The sequence below is a fragment of the Salvelinus alpinus genome, chromosome 2 (genome assembly GCF_045679555.1).
Source record: "Salvelinus alpinus chromosome 2, SLU_Salpinus.1, whole genome shotgun sequence".
Lineage (NCBI taxonomy): Eukaryota > Metazoa > Chordata > Actinopteri > Salmoniformes > Salmonidae > Salvelinus > Salvelinus alpinus.
This window is the reverse complement of record NC_092087.1, coordinates 55390681-55398724: the sequence shown is the minus strand read 5'-3', so window position 1 is coordinate 55398724 and position 8044 is coordinate 55390681.

Sequence of the window (8044 nt, the reverse complement as noted above, 5' to 3'; positions counted from 1 at the left end):
ACTCTTCATATGGTTTCAGAGTATGGAGCACAGACCCATACAGTCAGGGCCCATTACATGGACATGCTGGATATGCATCTTTGGAAAAGTCACAGAGGTCCTACAGAGAGACAGTGGTGCCTCTGTTCTGCCTGTCTGGAATGACATAAGGACCTCGCCAGGGAAGCCCACATTTAGCACCTGAGCTAGAGGTAGCATTTAGCAAGGAGCTGCTAGCTTGGTCTGTGACAGCACAGCGGGGTTAACAGTAGGACAAAATGGTGGATGTTTTGACTGTGCTGCTATGGATACCTGTAGATATACTGCCTGTACAGGTCGTGCTTCTTCATTCCACATCCACAGACACGATAGAGGGGAATGGTTTGTCCTTGCAGGTGTTTGTTAAAGAGAGTGTGCTATGTATATCTATGTATAGCTATATCTAAGCCTCATGTTACATCACGTGTGACGTGAGGCTCCCATCAATCCACCTCTTTAAATCAAAGTGAGTGGTTTTCCTTGGATCTAGCCTATGTTTTTGGCAGGGTGAGGTTGATCTATAAAGCAAGATGGAACTATAAAGTTGAATGGGCTATCTACTTAAAGTGATAGTTCACCCAAATTAAAATGTTACATATATGTTTCCGTACCTTGAAAGCAGTCCATAGACAAGGAGAGACTGCTCTTGTGTTGTTAAACTATAAAGTAACAACTAACATTAGCTTGTAATTTGGGCGAACTATCCCTTTAAGTAGATGGACCAGCCACTTTTCCCCTTCCCTTGTCATTGATGTAACCACATATGGGATTGCCTTTGATGATGTAATATTTGAAAAGGGAAAGGGGAGATTTTAAACCCTACTCCATGACTGTGGTTTCTAAACCCTGTAATCATCTACAGTGTTCAAAGCCTAATAACTCAAAAGAACACTTTTTTTCCTCCATCCGTCTTTTTCCCCTCGTGCTAATTTGAATGCCAACTACTGTACTAAGTGAATGCCGCTGAGTTAGTTTGAATGTAATGAAAGACGATATCAGTTGGGAGAAATAGTAAAAAAATACGCTTTGAAAAAGGCTATTAAAAAGAAATCCAAATGGTTTTAGATAAATTCCAATAACAACCTTAACTTTCTGGGCATGATTGTGATGCACTCTTTCTGTAGTTAAGTCCCAGCACACTTAAGGCCCTATTTCTGTGTCCACGCTCCTCTCTTCTCCTCTCTCTCTTTCCCTGTCTCACTGTCTCTGTCTCACGTGCGCGCGCGCACACACACTCTGAGACACTGTCTCTGTGACTGCAACATCACAGTGTGATGTAAACACCCACTCAGTCCCAGCCATGAGTAGAGTAGCACTGCTGAAAGTAGGGCATCAGCCACTCACTGTGTGTGTGTGTGGGTGTGTGTGTGTGAGTGTGTGTGTGTGTGTGTGTGTGTGTGTGTGTGTGTGTGTGTGTGTGTGTGTGTGTGTGTGTGTGTGTGTGTGTGTGTGTGTGTGTGTGTGTGTGTTCAAATAAAGTATTTAAAATGTGTGAGTCAGCATGGTGATCAGGACAGGAGTGGCATGATTGAAACAGCGTGAGTGGTGGAGCAGGAAGGCAGCAGGAGGAGATGATGGAGGGAGAGTTAAGAGAGAGAAAGAGAGAGAAAGAGAGTTAAGAGAGAGAAGGTTAAGATCGGGAGAGTTAAGAGAGTTGAGAGAGTTAAGAGAGAGAGAGAGAGTTAAGAGAGAGAAAGAGAGTTAAGAGAGAGAGAGAGAGAAAGAAAAAGCAGCAACAGCTGAAAAGATGAGCTCCTAAAAATATTGAATTTTACATGGTTTTTAGAGGAAAGTATATCGAAAAAAAGCAAAAGAAAACTGCAAGACTGATTAGGAGACCAAACAAGCAGCAAACAAAGAAGAAAGGCTTTCGAAAAAAGTAAAATTATACAATTTTCTTAGCTAGCTAAGTTGTTTACCTGTTGCTAGGCAGTTGCTAGGGACTCTCCTGAAAGAAGCTAGCTAGCTAACAAGGAGAGAGAGAGAGAGAGAGGTCATGATCAGATGATCAGATGAGCTCCTGCATTTTTCAGCATTTTCTTTAAAAAAGATAGATTTAGAGTTAGTTAAACTTGGATTTTTTGTGGAACTGAGAGAGATACAGCTTCAACTGTATTCAACTGTAACTGACTTGATACAGCTTCAACTAGCACTGACGTGTCAAGTGAGAGGTGTCAAAGACCATTAGCCCAACAATGGCAGGAGAGTCGAATAGTCTACCCCAACCAAATGGAGAGGCCTTAGAAGCTCCCTCCTGCTGTTCAGAGGTAATTAAAATACAGTACCCTGTGAGTGTAAAGAATGATAAGGCAAGAAAAGAGCACAAAATGAAGCTCCTTATGGAAAATCAAGAGACACTTTTTGCTGACTATTACAAAAATGGGAACATCAGCAACCTTATCTTCCACACAAACCATCCCCTGGCATGGCACAGTGCTATATTAGCACACTACCCCTCTGTTAAGAGAGGGGGGGTTAACGAGGGGTGGAAACTCAGGATACTTGACAACGAGGACTCTGAGTCAGCTAACATAAATCTATATAAGTCTGGAACAGTATTGGTACAGGGCAACCCCAAACAGTTTCAGCTGGACTTTCACCTAATCAAAGAATTAGCCCAGCAGGAGAAGCTCTCCCTTGATAAAGATACCCCCACCCCAAGCGGGTCAGACCAGACCTCTTCATCATATAACCCCACAGACGAGCAACCCTCAGCAGACAGTCAACCTCCCAGTACAGAGCACTTCTCCCTCATTGAAATGAAGGATAAATTCACCCAGCTGGAGGTAAGGCAGGTGGAGCTGGAACAGCAGGTGATTACACTCCAGTCAGCACAGACCCAGACAACAGTCCAGCACAACAACCCCTTAACCAGACCAGGAGAGCTGGAGGTGGAGAGAGACATATCTGCACTCTGGACAGTGGTGAGACAACTTCAACAGGAGAAAGAGCAGAAGCAGGAGCAGAACCAAGCACTAGAGGAGAGGATCAGACTGCTGGAGGAGAGGGAGAGCGGGATGGAGGAGAGGATCAGACTGCTGGAGGAGAGGTTGAGGGGGATGGCATGTGACAGAGAACAACCCACTAGGGAGGTGGCCATCCCCACAGAGACGCCAGCAGAACAGCCCACCTCAGCACCGGACAAAAGTCTCGACACCACAGCAGAACAGTCCACACCAGACCCTGACCATAGAGTCAACATCACAGCAGAACAGACAAAAGAAAAAACCCAAGCCCAGCAGCTCTCACCCCCCCTGAGCACCCCCCCTGTCAGCCACCCTGATAGCCCTCCTGACAACCCCCCCACACCCACTGAGAACAAACACAAGACACAGATTGTTCTCCTTATGGACTCAAATGGGAAATATATAGAAGAAAAAAAACTTTTTCCCAAACACAGTGTGTCTAAACTCTGGTGTCCAAACACCCAGCGCGCCCTAGACCTTCTGTCTGAGGACAAACTAGGCTCACCTAGCCACATAATAATACACACAGGCACAAACGACCTGAGAGCAAAGCAGGAAAGGGTGGCCACAGCACTGAAGGGAGTGATTGAAAAAGCTTCTTCTACTTTCCCCAATGCACAAGTGGTTATCTCCACCCTGCTACCACGAAAAGACTTCCACCCTGCTACAATACAGCGGGTAAACGCAAGCATTTCCCGTGACTGTGCCTCAAAACCAAATGTTTTCCTGGCCCACCACTCCACCCTGGACTTGAACAGCCTCTATGACCAGGTCCACCTCTATAAGGCTGCAGTGCCCACCTTTGTCCGGACTCTAAAGGACATCGCTCTCAAACGCAGCCCCAACACTTCACACAGGAGCAACAGATCAATAGACACCCCACCCAGACCAGCGAGACACCCTCCAAGACCTGCAGGACCCCCCCGTGGACCTACACATAGAGGACCCACGCCAAGAGGACTTACATCCAGACCACAGCACCCCCAGACACATCCACACCCCCACCCCAACCAATCAACACCCCCCCACATCAACCATGCCCACACCCCATTTAGGCCCCCTCAGATCAGACCTATGCCACTCCTGCCCACCCCATGCACCCCACCCCCGCAAAGAGAGCATCAACATGGAAGTCACACATACGCCCAGGTAGTGAGCGGGCAAACAGGCCCAACCCCCACTCTTACACTCGCCCAAGCCAACGGCATGTACCAGATGCTCAGCAGGCTCTGCTCACACTTACTGGCCTGAGGCCAAACCACACGGCCAACAACATTGGACACTTTATGGAACAAAAAGCCTTCACTATATCATCCTGGAATATCCAAGGCCTGAGGTCATCTGCCTTTGGCCTAAAGAGCAGGAACACGGACTTCACCAAAGAAATCGGTAATGCAGACATTGTCATCCTGCAAGAAACATGGTATAGCGGAGACGGACCCACTGGTTGCCCTCTAGGTTACAGAGAGCTGGTAGTCCCATCCACCAAACTACCAGGTGTGAAACAGGGAAGGGACTCAGGGGGAATGCTAATTTGGTATAGAGCAGACCTAACTCACTCCATTAAATTAATCAAAACAGGAACATTTTACATTTGGCTAGAAATTCAAAAAGGAAATTATCTTAACAGAGAAAAATGTCCTCCTGTGTGCTACCTATATCCCCCCACTAGAATCCCCATACTTTAATAAAGACAGCTTCTCCATCCTGGAGGGGGAAATCAATCATTTCCAGGCCCAGGGACATGTATTAGTCTGTGGCGACCTAAATGCCAGAACTGGACAAGAACCTGACACCCTCAGCACACAGGGGGACAAACACCTGCCTGCAGGTGACAGCATTCCCTCCCCCATATGCCCCCCTAGGCACAACTATGACAACATAACCAACAAAAACGGGTCACAACTCCTGCAGCTCTGTCGCACGCTGGGTATGTACATAGTCAATGGTAGGCTTCGAGGGGACTCCTATGGTAGGTTCACCTATAGCTCATCTCTTGGCAGTAGCACTGTAGACTACTTTATCACTGACCTCAACCCAGAGTCTCTCAGAGCGTTCACAGTCAGCCCACTGACACCCCTATCAGACCACAGCAAAATCACAGTCTACTTGAACAGAGCAATACTCAATCATGAGGCATCAAAGCCAAAGGAACTGAGTAACATTAAGAAATGCTATAGATGGAAGGAATGCAGTTTGGAAACCTACCAAAAAACAATTAGGCAACAGCAAATTCAATCCCTTTTAGACAACTTCCTGGGTAAAATGTTCCACTGCAATAGTGAAGGTGTAAACTTGGCAGTAGAAAATCTTAACAGTATATTTGACCTCTCAGCTTCCCTATCAAATCTAAAAATCTCAAATAGAAAACCGAAGAAAATGAACAACAATGACAAATGGTTTGATAAAGAATGCAAAAATCTAAGAAATAAATTGAGGAACCTGTCCAACCAAAAACATAGAGACCCGGAAAACCTGAGTCTACGCCTTCACTATGGCGAATCACTAAAACAATACAGAAATACACTACGGAAAAAGAAGGAACAGCACGTCAGAAATCAGCTCAATGTAATTGAAGACTCCATAGACTCTAACCAATTCTGGGAAAATTGGAAAACACTAAACAAACAACAACACGAAGAATTATCTATCCAAAATGGAGATGTATGGGTAAACCACTTCTCCAATCTTTTTGGCTCTATAACAAAGAATAAAGAACAAAAACATATACATGATCAAATACAAATCCTAGAATCAACTATTAAAGACTACCAGAACCCATTGGATTCTCCAATTACCTTGAATGAGTTACAGGACAAAATAAAAACCCTCAAACCCAAAAAGACCTGTGGTGTTGATGGTATCCTTAATGAAATGATCAAATATACAGACAACAAATTCCAATTGGCTATACTAAAACTCTTTAACATCGTCCTTAGCTCTGGCATCTTCCCCAATATTTGGAACCAAGGACTGATCACCCCAATCCACAAAAGTGGAGACAAATTTGACCCCAATAACTACCGTGGAATATGCGTCAACAGTAACCTTGGGAAAATACTCTGCATTATCATTAACAGCAGACTCGTACATTTCCTCAATGAAAACAATGTACTGAGCAAATGTCAAATTGGCTTTTTACCAAATTACCGTACAACAGACCATGTATTCACCCTACACACCCTAATTGACAACCAAACAAACCAAAACAAAGGCAAAGTCTTCTCATGCTTTGTTGATTTCAAAAAAGCCTTCGACTCAATTTGGCATGAGGGTCTGCTATACAAATTGATGGAAAGTGGTGTTGGGGGTAAAACATACGACATTATAAAATCCATGTACACAAACAACAAGTGTGCGGTTAAAATTGGCAAAAAACACACACATTTCTTCACACAGGGTCGTGGGGTGAGACAGGGATGCAGCTTAAGCCCCACCCTCTTCAACATATATATCAACGAATTGGCGCGGGCACTAGAACAGTCTGCAGCACCCGGTCTCACCCTACTAGAATCCGAAGTCAAATGTCTACTGTTTGCTGATGATCTGGTGCTTCTGTCACCAACCAAGGAGGGCCTACAGCAGCACCTAGATCTTCTGCACAGATTCTGTCAGACCTGGGCCCTGACAGTAAATCTCAGTAAGACCAAAATAATGGTGTTCCAAAAAAGGTCCAGTCACCAGGACCACAAATTCCATCTAGACACCGTTGCCCTAGAGCACACAAAAAACTATACATACCTCGGCCTAAACATCAGCACCACAGGTAACTTCCACAAAGCTGTGAACGATCTGAGAGACAAGGCAAGAAGGGCCTTCTATGCCATCAAAAGGAACATAAATTTCAACATACCAATTAGGATCTGGCTAAAAATACTTGAATCAGTCATAGAGCCCATTGCCCTTTATGGTTGTGAGGTCTGGGGTCCGCTCACCAACCAAGATTTCACAAAATGGGACAAACACCAAATTGAGACTCTGCATGCAGAATTCTGCAAAAATATCCTCCGTGTACAACGTAGAACACCAAATAATGCATGCAGAGCAGAATTAGGCCGATACCCACTAATTATCAAAATCCAGAAAAGAGCCGTTAAATTCTACAACCACCTAAAAGGAAGCGATTCCCAAACCTTCCATAACAAAGCCATCACCTACAGAGAGATGAACCTGGAGAAGAGTCCCCTAAGCAAGCTGGTCCTAGGGCTCTGTTCACAAACACAAACACACCCCACAGAGCCCCAGGACAACAGCACAATTAGACCCAACCAAATCATGAGAAAACAAAAATATAATTACTTGACACATTGGAAAGAATTAACAAAAAACAGAGCAAACTAGAATGCTATTTGGCCCTAAACAGAGAGTACACAGTGGCAGAATACCTGACCACTGTGACTGACCCAAACTTAAGGAAAGCTTTGACTATGTACAGACTCAGTGAGCATAGCCTTGCTATTGAGAAAGGCCGCCGTAGGCAGACATGGCTCTCAAGAGAAGACAGGCTATGTGCACACTGCCCACAAAATGAGGTGGAAACTGAGCTGCACTTCCTAACCTCCTGCCCAATGTATGACCATATTAGAGAGACATATTTCCCTCAGATTACACAGATCCACAAAGAATTCGAAAACAAATCCAATTTTGATAAACTCCCATATCTACTGGGTGAAATTCCACAGTGTGCCATCACAGCAGCAAGATTTGTGACCTGTTGCCACAAGAAAAGGGCAACCAGTGAAGAACAAACACCACTGTAAATACAACCCATATTTATGTTTATTTATTTTAACTTGTGTGCTTTAACCATTTGTACATTGTTACAACACTGCATATATATAATATGACATTTGTAATGTCTTTATTGTTTTGAAACTTCTGTATGTGTAATGTTTACTGTTCATTTTTATTGTTTATTTGACTTTTGTATATTACCTACCTCACTTGCTTTGGCAATGTTAACACATGTTTCCCATGCCAATAAAGCCCCTTGAATTGAATTGAATTGAATTGAAAGAGAGAGAGAGAGAGAGAGAGAGAGAGAGAGAGAGAGAGAGAGA